The sequence below is a fragment of the Pseudophryne corroboree genome, chromosome 4, assembly GCF_028390025.1.
Source record: "Pseudophryne corroboree isolate aPseCor3 chromosome 4, aPseCor3.hap2, whole genome shotgun sequence".
NCBI lineage: Eukaryota > Metazoa > Chordata > Amphibia > Anura > Myobatrachidae > Pseudophryne > Pseudophryne corroboree.
Genome location: NC_086447.1, coordinates 118,250,181 through 118,270,428, shown reverse-complemented (window position 1 = coordinate 118,270,428; position 20,248 = coordinate 118,250,181).

Genomic DNA, 20,248 nt, shown 5'->3' with positions numbered 1-20,248 from the left:
CAGGAGGAGGAGGAGGAGGTGGGGAGCCAGGGACAAGAGGAGACTGGGACGGGGAGTCAGAGAATACAGGTGGAGGGGTGCTGGGTGCACATGAGGAGGAGGTGGGCAGCCAGGGAGAAAAGGAGGCAGGGATTGGGAGTTAGAGATTAGAGGTGATGGGGAGCTGGGGATACAGGAGGAGGAAGAGGAAGAGGATGAGGAGGTGTGGAGTATGGGAGTCAGGGACAGGAGAAGACAGGGACTGGGAGTAAGAGATTAGAGGTGATGGGGAGCTGGGGATACAGGAGGAGGATGAGGAGGCGGGGAGGCAGGTACAGGAGAAGACAAGGACTGGGAGTCAGAGATTAGAGGTGATGTGGAGATGGGGATACAGGAGAAGGAGGAGGAGAAGGAGGAGGTGGAGAGCCAGGAACAAGAGGAGACAAGGACTGGGAGTCAGAGAATACAGGTGGAGGGGAGCTGGGTACAAGAGAAGATAGGGACTGGAAGTCAAAGATTATTGGTGGTAGGGAATCAGGGATAGGAGGAAGTGGGAGCTGGGGGATAGAAGGAGTAGGTGGGTCCTGGAGAAGAAGATGATGTTCTGGGAAACTGCCCCTGGGTAACTTCAGGGGGCATACTATCCATGGACTATCAGCTTCGTTTTGTGTGGGGATCAGTTATGGTGATCCTTGCAGAGCATCAACTGTACATGTTTATCACACAAGTGGATACAGAGTCTCATGGGAGCACTATACACAGTAAATGGCTGTTGCTCTCTCTTCACTAGAATCCTCTTACCTTACCCTTCTTTCCCACCATAATATGACTACATGGGTATTAGTTTATTAGTTGTGGATGGAGCCACTGGCACTATCAGGAGAAGACAGAAGCCGATGGACAGGATGATTAGGCAGAGACAGGAGAAGGATGCTGGGTGCCAGGTGTTAGAGGCAATTAGCTGGGGTAATTTAACTGACACAATCAGCAGGCAGAGAAGGACGGAGAGTCAGAGAGGAGGCGGGGCTACGCATGTGCTGCACACTGTACTGGCTGGCTGGGTACTCTGTCTGGCAATAGGCAGTGCACGCCGGTCACACGCCCCATGCTGCAGCTTTGCAGTTACTGGCGACTGGCCCAATGTGTTGGAAATGGGACTGGCCCAGAGGGCATCTGTCACCCTGCCATTCGGCCCAGTCTGTCACTGCTGTCAGACGCTATCGGTCAAGTATGACCTCTACCATCTGTCTAATCCATAGCAGATTGACATGCGGACGGGTAGTCCGCATGGGAATCTGCACCCAAACAGCGGAGGCGCCCCCACAGCCCTGCGCCTCCAAGTCTCTGCAGTGGCTGCGGGGGTGGTGGTTACGCCACTGGAAATAAGAGTGCCTTGCTAAACTCTAGCTGGGCTTTGAAGTGAACTCTTAGCCTGTCCATGGTGAACAAGGCTAAGGGAACTTGTCATGGATCAGTTCCAATGACTATGGAGGGGACATGCACCATGAAAGGTGCTCGGCAGACTAGTAGCCAAAAATCCAAATGAAGAAGCTACAGTATTGTTGAAATTGGATTGAAAAAAATATTTTTTTATATATATATATATATATATATATTCATTACTTTTTTATTGATAACGTTTTTGTTAATTAGCGAAAACTTTGACAAAAAAAAAGGGTCTTTCCCTTTCACTGAGCAGGATGCAGTCAGAATACTGGCAACAAAATCCCAGCAGTCAGAATCCCGACTGATCCCGAAGGTAAGTAATGGGCTTGGGGTTAGGTACTAGGAGGAGGGTAAGGCAGAGCCGGATTAAGTCGCTGGGGGGCCCGGGGTACTTAAAACAGTGGGGCCCCTATTCAAGAGAGGAGGAGGACCGGGGGGAGGGAATGTCTCTCACATACCATCCAGTGAACGAATTGAACTCCCGTCCCCGCCAACCGTACAGACAGCAGAGCGACGGATCAGCTGTCCAATCTTGTATGTATGAAGCAGCCTGCCGCTCAGCCATTGTGGCAGCCTACTTCACTCATACGTTATTGGACAGCTGAGCCGTCCGTGCGTTTCACAGCTTTTTTGTCTATTCGACCGCCCAAAAAAAGGCATAGAGAAAACGGTGCAAAACACTTTCGAAAACTCTCGCTATTGGCAATCAAACGGTCGAATTAGTGCCGCTTTTCCGACGGTCTGAAAACTCGGCACTAATTGAATATCCCCCTATGCCTCAGACATGGGCACACTAGTCATGAGCATGGCTATATCTGTAGATATTGATATATGTACTGTATACACACACATAGTGAAACACACACATTAGAATACATATATACTAGAGATGAGCGCCGGAAATTTTTCGGGTTTTGTGTTTTGGTTTTGGGTTCGGTTCCGCGGCCGTGTTTTGGGTTCGACCGCGTTTTGGCAAAACCTCACCGAATTTTTTTTGTCGGATTCGGGTGTGTTTTGGATTCGGGTGTTTTTTTCAAAAAACCCTAAAAAACAGCTTAAATCATAGAATTTGGGGGTCATTTTGATCCCAAAGTATTATTAACCTCAAAAAACATAATTTACACTCATTTTCAGCCTATTCTGAACACATCACACCTCACAATATTATTTTTAGTCCTAAAATTTGCACCGAGGTCGCTGTGTGAGTAAGATAAGCGACCCTAGTGGCCGACACAAACACCGGGCCCATCTAGGAGTGGCACTGCAGTGTCACGCAGGATGGCCCTTCCAAAAAACCCTCCCCAAACAGCACATGACGCAAAGAAAAAAAGAGGCGCAATGAGGTAGCTGACTGTGTGAGTAAGATTAGCGACCCTAGTGGCCGACACAAACACCGGGCCCATCTAGGAGTGGCACTGCAGTGTCACGCAGGATGTCCCTTCCAAAAAACCCTCCCCAATCAGCACATGATGCAAAGAAAAAGAAAAGAAAAAAGAGGTGCAAGATGGAATTATCCTTGGGCCCTCCCACCCACCCTTATGTTGTATAAACAAAACAGGACATGCACACTTTAACCAACCCATCATTTCAGTGACAGGGTCTGCCACACGACTGTGACTGATATGACGGGTTGGTTTGGACCCCCCCCAAAAAAGAAGCAATTAATCTCTCCTTGCACAAACTGGCTCTACAGAGGCAAGATGTCCACCTCATCTTCACCCTCCGATATATCACCGTGTACATCCCCCTCCTCACAGATTATCAATTCGTCCCCACTGGAATCCACCATCTCAGCTCCCTGTGTACTTTGTGGAGGCAATTGCTGCTGGTCAATGTCTCCGCGGAGGAATTGATTATAATTCATTTTAATGAACATCATCTTCTCCACATTTTCTGGATGTAACCTCGTACGCCGATTGCTGACAAGGTGAGCGGCGGCACTAAACACTCTTTCGGAGTACACACTTGTGGGAGGGCAACTTAGGTAGAATAAAGCCAGTTTGTGCACATTCTGTTTGTGCCGTGAACTACCGCACTGTACACTGGTTGATAAAGAGATAGTAGTATACTCGTAACAACTAGTATGACACTATGACGACGGTATAAAGAATGAAAAAAAAACCACGGTTAGGTGGTATATATTATAATAATAATACAATTATGGATGGACGGACTGCCTGCCGACTGCCGACACAGAGGTAGCCACAGCCGTGAACTACCGCACTGTACACTGGTTGATAAAGAGATAGTAGTATACTCGTAACAATTAGGATGACACTATGACGGTATAAAGAATGAAAAAAAAACCACGGTTAGGTGGTAGGTATATAATAATAAATAATACAATTCTGGTCGGACGGACTGCCTGCCGTGTGCCGACACAGAGGTAGCCACAGCCGTGAACTACCGCACTGTACACTGGTTGATAAAGAGATAGTAGTATACTCGTAACAATTAGGATGACACTATGACGGTATAAAGAATGAAAAAAAAACCACGGTTAGGTGGTATATATTATAATAATAATACAATTATGGATGGACGGACTGCCTGCCGACTGCCGACACAGAGGTAGCCACAGCCGTGAACTACCGCACTGTACACTGGTTGATAAAGAGATAGTAGTATACTCGTAACAATTAGGATGACACTATGACGGTATAAAGAATGAAAAAAAAACCACGGTTAGGTGGTAGGTATATAATAATAAATAATACAATTCTGGTCGGACGGACTGCCTGCCGTGTGCCGACACAGAGGTAGCCACAGCCGTGAACTACCGCACTGTACACTGGTTGATAAAGAGATAGTAGTATACTCGTAACAATTAGGATGACACTATGACGGTATAAAGAATGAAAAAAAAACCACGGTTAGGTGGTAGGTATATAATAATAAATAATACAATTCTGGTCGGACGGACTGCCTGCCGTGTGCCGACACAGAGGTAGCCACAGCCGTGAACTACCGCACTGTACTGTGTCTGCTGCTAATATAGACTGGTTGATATTTAAAGAGATATTAGTAGTATACAACAATACTATACTGGTGGTCAGGCACTGGTCACCACTCCTGCAGCAAAAGTGTGCACTGTTAATTAATATAATTGTACTCCTGGCTCCTGCTAACAACCTGCAGTGCTCCCCAGTCTCCCCCACAATTAATTATAAGCTTTTAATTTATACATTGATGACTGTGCAGCACACTGGGCTGAGCTGAGTGCACACAGACTGAGTCACACTGTGTGACTGACTGTGCTGTGTATCGTTTTTTTTTTCAGGCAGAGAACGGATATAGCAGAGAGAAGTGAACGGATATATTATATTAAATAAAAGTTAACTAGCAACTGCACTGGTCACTGACTGTGGTAAACTAACTCTGTCTGCGACTCTGCACAATCTCTCTCTCTCTATCTAATCTATCTCTATTCTAATGGAGAGGACGCCAGACACGTCCTCTCCCTATCAATCTCAATGCACGAGTGAAAATGGCGGCGACGCGCGGCTCCTTATATAGAATCCGAGTCTCGCGATAGAATCCGAGCCTCGCGAGAATCCGACAGCGTCATGATGACGTTCGGGCGCGCTCGGGTTAACCGAGCAAGGCGGGAAGATCCGAGTCGCTCGGACCCGTGAAAAAAAACATGAAGTTCGGGCGGGTTCGGATTCCGAGGAACCGAACCCGCTCATCTCTAATATATACACACACACCCATAGAGAAAAAACACCCACACCTACAGCTAAACACACATAGCAAAACACATATATACACACAAACACACACCCATAGGAAAACACATACACACACTAAACACCAATAGCAAAACACATACACACACACACCCATAGGAAAACAGATATACACATACACACCCATAGCAAAACAAACACACAAACAGCTAAACATACACACACAGCCAGCAAAACACACACACCTTTGTATTTACAGTAGTACATGTGTTTTCTGTATCCACAACTTACTTTGCTGCACCTCCTGGCTCTGGCTCCCTGGTTCCGGCAAGGCTCTTCACTGCAGGGGGTGAGTGCTGACGTCTCCAGTGCACACACTGCTGCCCTGTCAGTGACTCTCCCTCCTCCCTCCTCCCACAGCATGCAGTCACAGACAGTGCACAACACAGGAAACTGATAGCTGCTGCAGCAGCGCGGTGCAGAGTTGAAGGGTGATGAGATCACACTTCTCACTCACTGGCGCCGTGTCCTGTGTGCAGGCAGCGTGTAATGAGTCAGGCTGACTCATTACATTGCTGCCGGCTATGGGCCCCTTCATAGCGCTGGGCCTCTGTGCATTGCCCTGGCGCAAGTTCCGCCGCTGGTGGTGTGGCAGGGGGCCCTTTTGGGAAGGGGGGCCCGGGGGTACGTATCCCCGGGACCCCCCCCTTAATCCGGCTCTGGGGTAAGGGCGTATTTATAATGGGTGCAGTGTGTGCGGTGCACACGGGCCCCCGGGGTCCAGGGGGACCCACACCGTACACCCTGTACTCATAATTTTTAATACCCTCCAGAGTCCCGTGGCACAGCAGCAGCGCTGCAGAAATCACTGGGAAAATGGCACAGCGCCATTTTCCCGGTGTTTTGTGCAGGTGTAGTAGGAAAATTACTGGGAAAATGCCCACCATGCCATTTTCAGAGATTTGCACGTGCGTTCTAGGCTCTGGAACAGCGCTAGGGTCCCCGAGGGGTCCCAGGGGCTACAGCGCTGTCGGCCAGAGTGGAGGGTTCCCAGACGGAGACTGCATTCGGCCTCCTTCTTTCTAGATACGTCCTTGGGTTAGGGTTAGGCTGTATGGGTGGGGGAGGTTAGGGTTCAGCTGCAGGGTTAGACAACAGGGGCAGAGGGATGGGGATAGACTGTGGGAGGGGACGTCATGGTTAGGCTGTGGGAGGGGTGGGTTAGGGTTAAAATGCTTAGGTCTGTTGGGATGCCTCTGTCGGTTTGATTTTGTTCCCAACCCACCTGAGCATGAGTTAACAACCTACAGTAATCACACTTGTGCAGATCCCCTTTAACTGTTACATGAGAAGGGAAAAGAGGGTGTCTCACTGCTCTGGTTCAAGAGGTATGACGATCAATGTTAGAGAAATAAATGAATCAAAAACCACTTATCCAAAAGGGATTGCTTAGAGTAAAATTTAACTTTCAATTTACATTTTTAATAGGGCCTGAAAAAGGCACATATAGACATATATCCAAGGAACCAAATTTCCATAAATAGGCGAAATATAAACCAAGACAATACAAACACATACTGTAGATATTAAAAAAACACAAATTAAAAGGCACGTAGGTTAGTAATCATGCACAAATGCAAGAAATAATATCTTCGTACTGACATGAGTATATAATATCTAGTAGATGTAAGTGTCCCAGCAATAATAAGGTGAAGTAGGATAGATAGTAGGCAGGACTAACAAAGCACTCTCGGAATTCTGCTGTATTGTGTATTTTAGCTATCTATGGGGGTAATTCCAAGTTGATCGCAGCAGGATTTTTGATAGCAATTGGGCAAAACCATGTGCACTGCAGGGGAGGCAGATATAACATGTGCAGAAAGAGTTAGATTTGGGTGGGTTATTTTATTTCTGTGCAGGGTAAATACTGGCTGCTTTATTTTTACACTGCAAATTAGATTGCAGATTGAACACCCCACACCCAAATCTAACTCTCTCTGCACATGTTATATCTGCCTCCCCTGCAGTGCACATGGTTTTGCCCAATTGCTAACAAAAATCCTGCTGCGATCAACTTGGAATTACCCCCTATGTGTTTGTATTGTCTTTGTTTATATTTCGCCTGTTTATGTAACTTTGGTTCCTTGGATATATGTCTATATGTGCCTTTTTCAGGCCCTATTAAAAATGTACATAAAAGTTAAATTCTACTCTAAGCAATCCCTCACACTACCACAAGAGTCCCCTTAAACTGTCCCAAGCAAAGCTTAGCGTTCCCCCTTAACTCAGCTGCCTCTCTAAAATTCAATTAAATATTGCAGCGATAAGAGTTTATTTTTTTCGATAAGATAAGCGTCTATTTAGATATAAATAAATAAAATCCCTGTTAATACTGATAACAGCTGGTTCTTAAATAGGCCTCTAAAGGGGGGTACTCACGGAGCGATATTCTAAGCAATCTGACTAGATTGCTTAGAATATCGGCAGGATCGCTCCGTGTGTAGCCCCCTCGGCGATAGCGATGCGCGGCCCCGCACATCGCTATCGCCGCTGCTAGATTGGCCTGCATGCAGGCCAATCTAGCGGGTCGCTCACTTCACCCGCTGGGTGAAGTGAGCGGCCCCCCGTCTCCCCCCGCACGCTCAGCACAGATCGCGCTGTGCTGAGCGGCAGGAGAGATGTGTGCTGAGCGGTTCGCTCAGCACGCATCTCTCCTTGATCGGCCCGTGAGTACTGGGCTTAAGTTAAGCCCAGTACTCACGGGCCGATCAAGGAGAGATGCGTGCTGAGCGAACCGCTCAGCACACATCTCTCCTGCCGCTCAGCACAGCGCGATCTGTGCTGGGCGTGCGGGGGGAGACGGGGGGCCGCTCACTTCACCCAGCGGGTGAAGTGAGCGACCCGCTAGATTGGCCTGCATGCAGGCCAATCTAGCAGCGGCGATAGCGATGTGCGGGGCCGCGCATCGCTATCGCCGAGGGGGCTACACACGGAGCGATCCTGCCGATATTCTAAGCAATCTAGTCAGATTGCTTAGAATATCGCTCCGTGAGTACCCCCCTTAAAAGTGAGAAGAAAGATCTTTCCAAGAGGGCTCATAGAAGAGATTTTATCATTAAAATCAAAACACTTATTAAAATGTAAACACCATCTTAATGTATGATACCGTAAGTGATCCTTTTACAACATAAAGAAACTGTTTATTGTTTATGCAACTTAAACCAGATGGACGGTGCTGCAGACACATGGAATACCGTTCCCTATGGAATACTGGGGCAGATGTATTAACCTGGAGAAGGCATAATGAAGTGATAAACCAGTGATATGTGCAAGGTGATAACGCACCAGCCAATCAGCTCCTAACTGTTAATGTACATATTGGAGCTGATTGGCTGGTTCGTTTATCACCTTGCACATATCACTGGTTTATCACTTCCTTATGCCTTCTCCAGGTTAATACATCTGCCCCACTGTTCTGCTTGTTTATGGCCTAATATGCACTAAACATCTACTAGCTAAAAACAGAACTTGTCTGCAGCATTTATAGAGCACATAAGTATCTGTGTTACAGTAACCACGTAATTACACCGACTGCAGTGCAGATAAAGCCGGGTTCCTCTGCCTGACGTTGTGTACTTACATTATATACAGAAGTTGCCAGCGTGCAGATACCATAAGAGCTGACATACAGGATGTACTGTTATACAGTTGTAATGCTAGTATAATGCCAGCCAGATGAGGGAGCATATGGCAGTTTAGGTAATTCTATAATCTGTAAATTATAGAGGGAAAGTTTAATATTCCAATCTATAGTGGATGGAAGGGTATCCGGTCTTTAGGTAGACAGCACTTATGTTGGCACTCATTAGGTCGGCCACTATTGGTCGACATGGTCAATAGGTCAACATGGTCAATAGGTCGACATGGCAAAGGTCGACACATGAAAAGGTTGACATGAGTTTTTCATTTTTTTCCCATTTTTTTAACTTTTTCATACTTTACCTGTGCCGAGCGCAGTGGTAGCTGGGCGAGGCACCTTGCCCAAAGCATGGTGAGCAAAGTGAGCCATGTGAGGGGACATGGTGCACTAACTGGGGTTCTCGGTCACTTTACGAAGAAAACGTCACCCAAAAAAATATAAACCTCACGTTGACCTTTTTTTCACGTCGACCTAAATACTGTCGACCTATTTCATGTGTCGACCGAGTCACTGTCAACCAATAGTGGCCGACCTAATGATTGTCGACCTAGTTACTGTCGACCCTTTGATCCACACCTTATTGAAGAGAGACATTTTCCTGTGTGTTAGTAGCCAATTAGGATTTCTGCTTATCAACAAACAAATATAGAAACCATACTGAATGATGATAGGATGACTTACCTCGGGAAGGTCTGTTGTCGTGACGGTGCACATATCCCAACAAACTGTCATTTTCTGTAATGTAATACAGATTACTTCTTACCATATATGCTGCATTCCTTCTCTATGCTACAGGAGAAATGTATCTGCAAATTAGAAGGTGCACATCAAAGTTCAACTTCAACTATAGAACCACCAGGTTCCGTTATAACTTTTACGGCAATGTTCAGAACGCAAACCCAACCTTCCCAACTCCTTCCTGTTTAGTAAATTTCACTGCGTCCCAACTGTGGTGATACTGAATGAGTAAAGTATATGAACAGTCATTGGGACCACAGTACTTTCAGAAGACAGAAGGAATGAAGGACGGGGGACTTAAGTGTACAGCCAACTTTTCAAAATAGTTTTGGGTGCTCAGTTTAATACAAACAATACACCATTAGGCTGCTTAGACATCCGGTGGGCCCTGCCACTGATGTGGGGGCATGGCCCGATTTAAAAATAAAACTTGCAATTTTCCAGCGAGTTTACCTATGTAACAGCATGAGACTAGAGTCTGAGTGGCCAGAAATCGACCACTGAATACAAGTCGCCACAATAGTTTTTGTAATGTCCAACATATAAGTCATCAGATCTACAGTAATAGCCTGTGACTTGGAAACTGTCCGGAAAATCACCACAAAAACTCACTGAATAAAAGTGTCTCCTCTGGTCGGCGAGATTATCCAAGCAGAACATAACAAAGAGCCACATTAAACATACGTATTACTACTTAATACTAAATTAAGGGGCCCCACAAAAATAATTATTATTTTGATGCATCATAATTATTTAATTAATTTAAATTTGGGGCATTAGTGTTAAAAAACATTTTAAATTATGAAGACAATTATATTTTATGTTAGTTGGTGTCATATTAATTAATAATAGAAATAAATTCATGCTGGCACTTGTAGTGATAGTAAGTATGTAAAATAATTGGTGTTTCTGTCATTCATTCAGTCATTCATTAATGAATGATTCCAATTAACATAAAAATGTTATAATAAATAAAACAATAAATAAACAAAACTCAATTAAAAAATGTTAATTAAAATGGCTCATCAATATTTTTATTATCTGTGGGGGGCCCTTAAACACTTAACTGACACATCTTCCCCAAAAAAATGCTCAGAAATTGTCTGAGTGAATCATGTGAAAAACGTGCATTTAAACTTATCCAAAATGTTTTCTAAAAATACTTTTTTAAATATACTTGTATAAATAAGCGGGGGTTTTTTCAAACATCAGTAAAATCGGTCACCACCATTGGAAAATTGGAAACATCGAAAACATTGCAACCATCGCGACTATCATTTTAACAGTTGGGACAGCCACCAGGTACACAGGGGGGCCATGAGGGGGGGTTAATTTACACTTCCCCTACGGCTGCAACGGTCTGCAGCCGCCTTTTGGTGGGTCCTGACGTGCTGACCTATCAGTAGTGATTGCCAGCAAGGCAAACACTGGAAGAGAGTGCAGGGAGGCAGAGGGACCTTCCAGTCCCTCTGAAAGCGGCAGCAGAGGGAAGTTTATCTTCCCTGCAGCTGCACACACTGTCTATCTGATTGTTTGCATCCTGTGCGACCAGATCATATAAGGTACTTGCCGGTATGGTCACATCTGATGCGACCATGCCATGCAAGTTGCTGAATATTAATTAGTGACAAAGTATTACCTATGTTTAATGTGGCTCTCTACCATGTTCTGTCCACAAATATCTGTAGCTCAACCTGCTCTGGTGAGTGTTCAGAGAGTTTCTGGCAATTTTATACATTCTTACCTGGCTCAAATCGCTATATTACCTCGGTGGGATCAAACACATTGATGGTAAACACCATTGCTAGCCACTGTACCAGCATTAGTAATTTCCAACAGAGTACGGATAACACATGCAATATGACTGTATTTACTATATGATTGTACGTCATGCCTTTTTTGTGCTATAAAAATGTTTTTTAGTAGTAGCAAATGAAAAATGTTAGGTTTTTTTCCCGTTGAATATGATATCCGGTCTTTAGGTCGACACTCATTAGGTTGACATGACCATTGGGTCGACGTGGCAAAGGTCAAAACATGAAAAGGTCGACGTGATTTTTTCCAATTTTCCCCAAATTTTTTAACTTTATCATACTTTACGATCCACGTGGACTACGATTGGGAATAGTAACCTTGCCCAAAGTGTGGCGAGTGAAGCGAGCCATGCGATGGGACACGGTGCACTAATTAGGGTTTCCAGTCACTTTACAAAGAAAACGACCCCCAAAATTTTGTAAAACTTCATGTCGCCCTTTTTCCATGTCGACCTAATGGCTGTGTTATCTCACCGTCGACCAATAGTGGTCGACCTAATGACTGTCGAGCTAGGTACTGTTGACCAATGATCCACACCCATTGAATACATCAGTATTATGCAATATATTAATAATATAATGCTAATTTATTTATTTACATGAATAGTCCATCTAGGGTCTGTGATGTGCTGTCACACGGAATACTAAGTTCATGTTTATGTACCTGCTGGGCAATGTTACATATTATAGATTTTTAAAGATATGAAAAAGAACAAAATGTACAAGCTGTTAATTTGGTTTTATTGACTCAGCATTACTTAAAGAAACTTGCCCATAGGTACTTTCTGCTTTAGAAGAGTAAAAAAAAAAAAACCTTAAAGATTAAGTTTCAATGTTGCAATTGATTTCAACAGACTTTAGGGAAACAGAGCAACGTTAGGCTATTAAAGCACAAAGCTATTTAAATAATAACTATTTAATCTTTTTTTTTCTCATTTAGCGGTACGTGATCTGAGAAGGCTACGTAATATACTTATTATTCTTCTCACTGAGATTTTCTTCTAATCAAATTTCCAAAACACCACTGATTATTTTATCCACAAAACATAATAAGCAAACGTGATTCTAAGATAGACATTGAACTTAATTCCTAAAATAAAAATAAAACATTTCTGTCTCATTGGATGCCTACTGTGCAGCTAGAATTCCTGCAAAGAACAATGATCTACGCAAAGGCACTGACAGCATTATGGGCCCCTGCACAGGGAAGGGGGTGTGGCTAATGCAGGGGAGGTGTGGCCACACCCCATTCCTTAAAGAATATAAAAAATTATATATAAAGTGCGGCCACAAAGCATACGTGCGCCCCGCACATCAGGGTTCTCCGGTGTCCCACATGCCGAAAGAGGGAGGACTGACTGCTGCTGTAGCTGCCTCTCTCCTCAGCCCAGCACACAGCAGCATCTGCTGGGTAGAGAGGCTGCTGCTCAGAAGTCAGTTTTCTCTCTCCCTGCTAGAAGTGCGGCTCTCTGCAACAGGGAAGATGGGGACAGCAACAGAGCCCCGGCCCCCGCCAGGCTCCTCCAACAGGACCAGGTAAAGAGCACCACTGGACCATTGGGGTGCCCTGAAAACTGCGTTTGAGAACCTCTGGACTAGCCTCTAGCAGGTGTCCAAAGTCTGATGGATAGTATCTAGTAGATCTCCAACTAAAATCTAGTAGACTTCTAACTGGCGATTTTAGCCTAATAGACCTCCAACCCGGGAGACTAATATCTGGTAGACCTCCAACTCTGGTGATTAATAAGTTGTAGGCCTCCGACTCTAGTAAACAATATTTCAGAGACATCCAAGTATGATGGCTTATATCTAGCAGACCGTTAATTGTTAGTGTCTAGAAGGCTACCAAATCAGATGCTGGCTTCCTAATTGGATGGCTAGTAACAAGCAGACCTCCTACACCAATGGCTAATGGAGAGACACCCTTCCCTCAATAAGATTACCCAGTAATATACTTACTGTCTCCCGCTCTGCTGCGTTTAGCTGTGGATAACACCTATTAGACATTTCTCAAAACTCTGGTTTGATAATAGGTTTAGACACTGACACAATGATAAAAATCAGAGAGATGGCAGGTGATGGCGGATAACAGACCATTCCCCCTAGCAATATAAAGGAAGAGTCGAACTCTGCAAAAAACAGCACTATGGGCCTAATTCAGTTAGGGTTGCAATTTCTGCTAATTAGCAGAATTTGTAATCCTTTGGATCACATGCTGGGGGCCGTCGCTGGGCGGGGCCGTCGCTGGGCAAGGCCGCCCAGCATGCTAACCAGCGCCTCCCCCGGTTCAACAAGCAGAAATTGCTTGTTAGCAGAAACTGAGGAAGCCTCCTGCCGCAGGAGTCCCGCTGCCATGTTCTCGATCGCGGCGGCTGCGTGTGACTTCACGCAGCCACCGTGATCACGCCCCCATTTGGCAGCACCGCCCCTGCAACGCTCCATCTCCTACCTTGAAACAGAGTGTTGCCCGCCCCCCCCCCCGCCTCTGCCTGAATGGCAGAGGCAATCTCGTTTTCTGCTGCCCCCCCTCCCGCAGAAAATGCGGGTACATGCGCATGACGGGCGATGCGCATGTGCCTGCATCTTTTTCTCAAAATTTGTGGTTGGATTGCACACTGAATTAGGCCCTATATACAGTAATTTAGGGGCAGTGTGTTCCCATCCCACTACCAATCTCTCAGGGTCTTATGTGGCTCTTCCCTGTGCTAACCTGACCACAGTCCTAGGTGGCATGATTGCTATTGCTGTCTATATTTATCTGTTGCAAGTCAACTTAACGCTTCAAGTGACTGCTTATATAAGTAAGTATACTCACTAAGGGAGACTTGTACCAATCTGAATGCAAGTTATCTAATATATAAAAATGAAAATTTGTCCTTCTGTCTTTCTATACAAATCCACAGTTAACAAGCGAAGATCGTGACATTTTACATACGAGAATATTAATACATGCCGGAGGCACCTAAAACAATTTGAAATCCCTTGCACCACTAGGGGGGCAGACAGCAGCACAGAGTATATGAGAAGACGGCATAACTCCGGAATTGCTGGAGCAACGTACTCAAAAATTGGTACACATCTGACTTACAATCTGGCAACAAACACTGTGTGGGGGAAGACACCCCTAGCACCCCTAGGGGTGATGCAGCAGCACTGAGTATTTCAGCAGACAACATAACTCTGGAATGTCTGCAGCAATTTACAACAAACTTGGTACACATATGACTTACACTCTAGAAACAAACACTGTGGGCGTCAGACACCCCTAGCACCCCTAGGGTAGGACAGCAGCACATAGTATGTCAGCAAACAGTAAAACTGTGGAAGGCCTAGACCAATTTACACCAAACTTGGTACACATCTGATTTACAATCTGGGAACAAACTCTGTGGGGGTTAGACACCCCTAGCACCCCTAGGGGAGAGACAGCAGCACAGAGTATTTCAGGAGACAGCATAATTTCGGAATGCCTGGACCAATTTACAACAAACTTGGTACACGTATGACTTACAAGCTGTGAACAGACACTGTGGGGGTAAGACATCCCTAGCAACCCTAAGGGTGAGGCAGCAGCACAGAGTTTTTCAGCAGACAGCATAACTCCCTGAAGCAATTTACACCAACTTGCTACACATATTACTTACACTCCAGGAACAAACACTGTGGGGGTACACACCACTAGCACCCCTAGTGGTGGGCCAGCAGCAAAGACTATATCAGGACATGCATGATATGTCAGTGATCACAGGGCTGCATGTGACAGGGCCAGTGACATGATGTGAGGAGGGGAATGCAGGTAGCACAAACCCACACGCTGAGAGTTATATAGTGGAAGTAGCGCAGTCCCCAGCAGCACAGAGTATATCAGGAGATGCATAATGTGCTGCCCTATATAAGAAAGTGTAAAAAAAAGTCAATAATTTCACAGGGGCAGTGACATGATGTGAGGAGGGGAATGGAGGCAGCAGGAAGCCACAGACTGACAGTTGTATAGTGGGAAGAGCAGAGTCCCTTGGGGGACCAAAAAGGGGTCCGGCCACTAAACAAAGTACGTCAGGGAAGCAAGATATGCCTATATACTAGATCTCCAACCAACGTAAATTGCTGAACAACTATCATTCTAATTTACCATCCTCATCCCGTAGCGAAGCACGGGTATTCAGCTATCTACAATGTTATTTATACTGTGTGTTTAATATTTACATTTATTTTTGGAAACAGACATTGTTTATTTCTTGAAATCCCGGGCAATGCCGGGTACTCCAGCTAGTTTTCCATAAACTCTATATATTTCCTCAGTACTGAAATGTTACAAGCAGTACATTGAAAAAGTAAAATTAATAAATGGTTGGGGATTTGAACAAGGTAAAATGTATACAGTTTTACCAGCATTACAGATAGAAAGATAAAATCCTGTATTACAGCCTCCTATTGTAATTTCTTGTTTATCAGTTAGCATTTTCTCTCAGTGGCTTATCTCGCCCTTTACATCTGTTCTTACCCTTTAAGTAAAAAGCTACATGACAAAAATCTTTAAAGTCAAGTCCACAATGTTTTTAAAGCATCTCAAAGCACTTTCCAATGTATTTCTTATGGGCCCTACACATATAAAGATTTCAGTGAACGATATGAACATTCTTGTTCATTAATGAACAAGAACTCATTCATATTATTCAGTGTTTAGGCACCAATGATCAACGATGCGCGGCCCCCGTGGTCGTTCCTTGTTGGTGCCAGGTCACTTAAGCATGCAGGCCACAATCTCGTCCATATTAGCATGCACTGCTATGGAGCCTGGTGATGGGAGAAGTGAAGAAACTTCCCTCCCCCCGTCACCTCCCCCCTGCCGCCGGGTCGCCCGCCGGCCGTATCGGCCATCGGGCAGCTCGGCGGCGGGTCGCCTAATGTGTAGGGCCCATTAGACTCTTTTCGGAACTAACTATAGTATCAAAGCCAATACTATGATTTATAGTGATTGCTTTATATGCAGATAACCACATTTGCATTTAAAAATGACAGTTGGCTTTACTGTAAATTTACGTAATTGTTCACCAATATCTACTGTACTAATTGTACTAAACAGTGTGTCCATAACATTCGCAGTCAGAGTTGGGCGGTGATGCACCCCTGCACCATGAATGCTCCCCGCTGAAGATTTATGGTGGCACTGTGACTGACACACTGGACCAGCCATGGAAGTGGGAGTAAATGGAGACCAGTGGCTGGAACACTAAGGCAAGGCCCTAGCTATTCTTCTAGCTTTCCTGCTATAATAGAAGGGAAGCTTGGTCTGAAGCTCAACACACCGTGACAGGGACCCTTCAGACCATATCAACATTCTGTTGTCGACATTCCAAATGTTGACAATTCATACCTCACCCAGGTAAACGGTTCTAACAAAAAAGATGGTGACAGGCAGTATTTTGTGTCGTTAGCTCCGACATATGCACAACTCCAGGTGATCGAAAACTTCTTACTATCATCTCTGCTGTCGCCCGCAAAAGAATAGGGCACAGGAACAAACAGCATCTGAAGATGGCAAAGGTACCTGTAGTCAAGCTACTGTATGTTGTGTTTTCGGAGCATGATGACTTTAGGTCCCACTACTAGTGTATGGGGACTTAAAGTGTGTGGGGACAGCGGGTCAGATCAGGAGTGTATGGGGACAGTGGTTCAGATTGGGAGTGAAAGGTTAGCAGGAGATACTTGTCGTATCTTCTGCGTTACCTTTGTAATAAATGGCACTGACACGTAATTTATACAAAACTAGCTGAAAATTGTAAATTTCACCTGCTTTTGTATAAATTAAGTGAGGATGAATAGACCCCCAGAAGTCACCATACTGTAGGAAAGATACATCACGCCTTGGAGAGAGGTAGAGTAGTTGCCATAGCAACCAATCAACTTCTGTCATTTCAAAGACTGTGCTATTGCAGAGCCGTAACTATGTGTGTGCCAGGTGTGCCTAAGGGCGCAGCGGGCGGCATTCTATGTCAGCGGCTTGTAATGAGTCAAATTGACTCATTACAAGCCGCCTGTGTTGTGTGCACCGCCGGAGGTGAAGAGGAGAGGAGCAGCATCAGGAGAGGACCCAGAGGAGGAGGAGGAATGGGGACTGGAGCCACAGCAGTGCTATGCAATTGGTAGTGGCGCCACTGCAGCAGTCCCTCTCCTTCCGCATTGGCTGGCCAGCGCTGCTGTGAATGCTGGGATGCGCTTCCCTCATCCCAGCATTCACAGCGGCGGCGGGCAGCCAATGCGGAAGCAGAGGGACAGCTGCAGCGGCGCCTCTACCAATTACATAGCGCTGCTGCGGCTCCAGTCCCCCTCCCTCCTCCTCCTTCTCCCCTGCCCGGGATCTACCAGCACCGAGGAGCCTGACTGCCTGAGCCAGCGGGGAGAGATGGTAAGTATTTATCTATTTGTCTGTCTCTCTATCTATCTATTTATCTATTCTGTCTGCCGTAATGTGTAAAAAGGGGGATGCTGTCTGCCATAATGTGTAAAAAGGGGGACGCTGTCTGCCATAATGTGTAAAAAGGGGGACACTGTTTGCCGTAATGTGTAAAATGGGGGACTGGCTACCATAATGTGTAAAAGGGGCTCTACCTGGTATAGTGGCGCTACTGTGCGGCGTAATTTGAATAATGGAGACTACTGTGCACCGTAGTATGAATTGGTATTATTTTGTGGCCACACCCCTTCCCCATGAAGCCACGCCCCTAATTTTTTGCGCTCGCCTATGGCGCGCACTGCCCATGTTTTACATAAGGGGGGGCGCCAATGCCATTTCTTGCACACAGCGCTAAAATGCCTAGTTACGGCACTGTGCTATTGTAATGAAAGTTATAATCGAACTGGTTGCTTGAGTGACTTCCTCACTTTATCTCTCTCCACGGCTTGATACAGCTCCCCATGTATCATAATTCATGAAACACACAGCAACCAGATAAAAGATCCTGAGAGGGTCTGCAATGTTCTCAGACAAGGGTTCGGAGCTGCCCACTCCAACAGCTAATTTGCACTATCCCAACATTTTATGATGATAGGCAGATGTAAATGTACAGATGAAAGCCTGCTCTGCAATTTGTAATTTACCCTTTATATATTTGGCTTTTATACTTCATATTTATACAACATTGCCTACAGCATAATATACAGTATGTATTTCTATTAGACTGTCTCTGTTTTGTCTTTGCTTTATAGATAGTTCATTAATTCATATTTTAAATGTATGCCCCTGGATATTTTTGGAATATATTCATAGGCACAAAGTTCCAGTGTATACAGCTTCTATTTCACCCATTCTACCGTACCATTTCATCAGTCCTATGGAAAGAATATTTTACTTTGTAGTTGCAATTGTCATGCAGATTTTAATGTATGTTTCAGAATATAAGGTAATATAATAAAAGGCAATAGCAACTTCTTTTTTCCTTTGTGCATATTTAGTTTTTAGTTTGCATCTGTTATATATCTTTGTTCTGCTACCAACTGTCAATCAGTCATTGAAGCTCCATTGTAAGTGCTGTGCTCCAAATTCTACAGTACAACAATGTATTATTATATTAACTATATATGTATGTGTAAATTCTGAAACAGAATGCTGATTTTATTCTACATTAACTTTCTCACTGCTTCTATGCGCTTAATCTACTAAAATATGAAACAAAATCTATGACTAGAAAAAATAATATATTTTGTAATTAATCACTTTTTAAACATAGTCATTAGGGGTATATTTACTAAAGTGCGGGATTGCAAAAAATGGACATGTTGCCCGTAGCAACCAGTCAGGGTCTGGTTATTAGCTTCTAGATCAGGGCTGGCCAAACCGGTCCTCGAGATCTACCAACAGTTCATGTTTTCCAGGCCTCCTGGAGACCTGTAGAATTGTCAGTTAGGAATGAATGCAGCACATCTTAAATAGTAATGCCTACACCTGTGCACCAGCTAGGAGTTCTGGAAAATGTGACCTGTTGGTAGATCTCGAGGACTGGTTTGGCCAGCCCTTTTCTAGATGGTGCTAGATAAATAAGTAGACTCTGATTGGTCGCACCGTAAGCATAATTGCAGGGTTGGTGCAGACATTTTAGGTACTAACTTCCAAGGGTTGTCCACCCCACCCATACATGGTACCAGGTGAGGCAGCCATCTTGGGCACTAGTAGCAGGGACGTGCAGTGAGGTAAATGACTCAGGACGCACTGGCCTGTACCAGAGCCAGATTTACACACAATTTATGAGCCCAATGGTTGATGATGTGGGCATTATACACTGGTGCAGCAGTATATACTGCTGGAAATTTGGTGAGTTTTGATCAGAGATGTGCAGACAAGGTAGGCACTTGTTATAAAATATTTACTCCAGACTTTTGACTATAAAAATGATTAGATTAACACAAAGAAGATATTTCTAATATACTGTATTCTTTGTATTTTTCATATACTTTATATAGTCAAAACTCTGGCACAATGTATATGTTAGTATGACAGGAAAGGCTCTGCCTCACCTGCCTCACCCCACCACACATCACTGCTATGAGGAATACCCAGGGAGGGATAGTTAACACCTACAGATGGAGCAGTGCTCATCTAGGTGGTCATTCCGAGTTGATCGCTAGCTGCATTCGTTCGCTGTGCAGCGATGAGGAAAAAAATGGCACTTATGAGCATGCGTATGCAGCGCAATGCACACGCGCGAAGTACTATTACAACTAATGATGTAGTTTCACACAAGGTCTAGCGAAGCTTTTCAGTCGCACTGCTGGCCGCAGAGTGATTGACATAAAGTGGGCATTTCTGGGTGTCAACTGACTGTTTTCAGGGAGTGTTCGAAAAAACGCAGGCGTGCCAGGAAAAACGCAGGCGTGGCTGGGCGAAC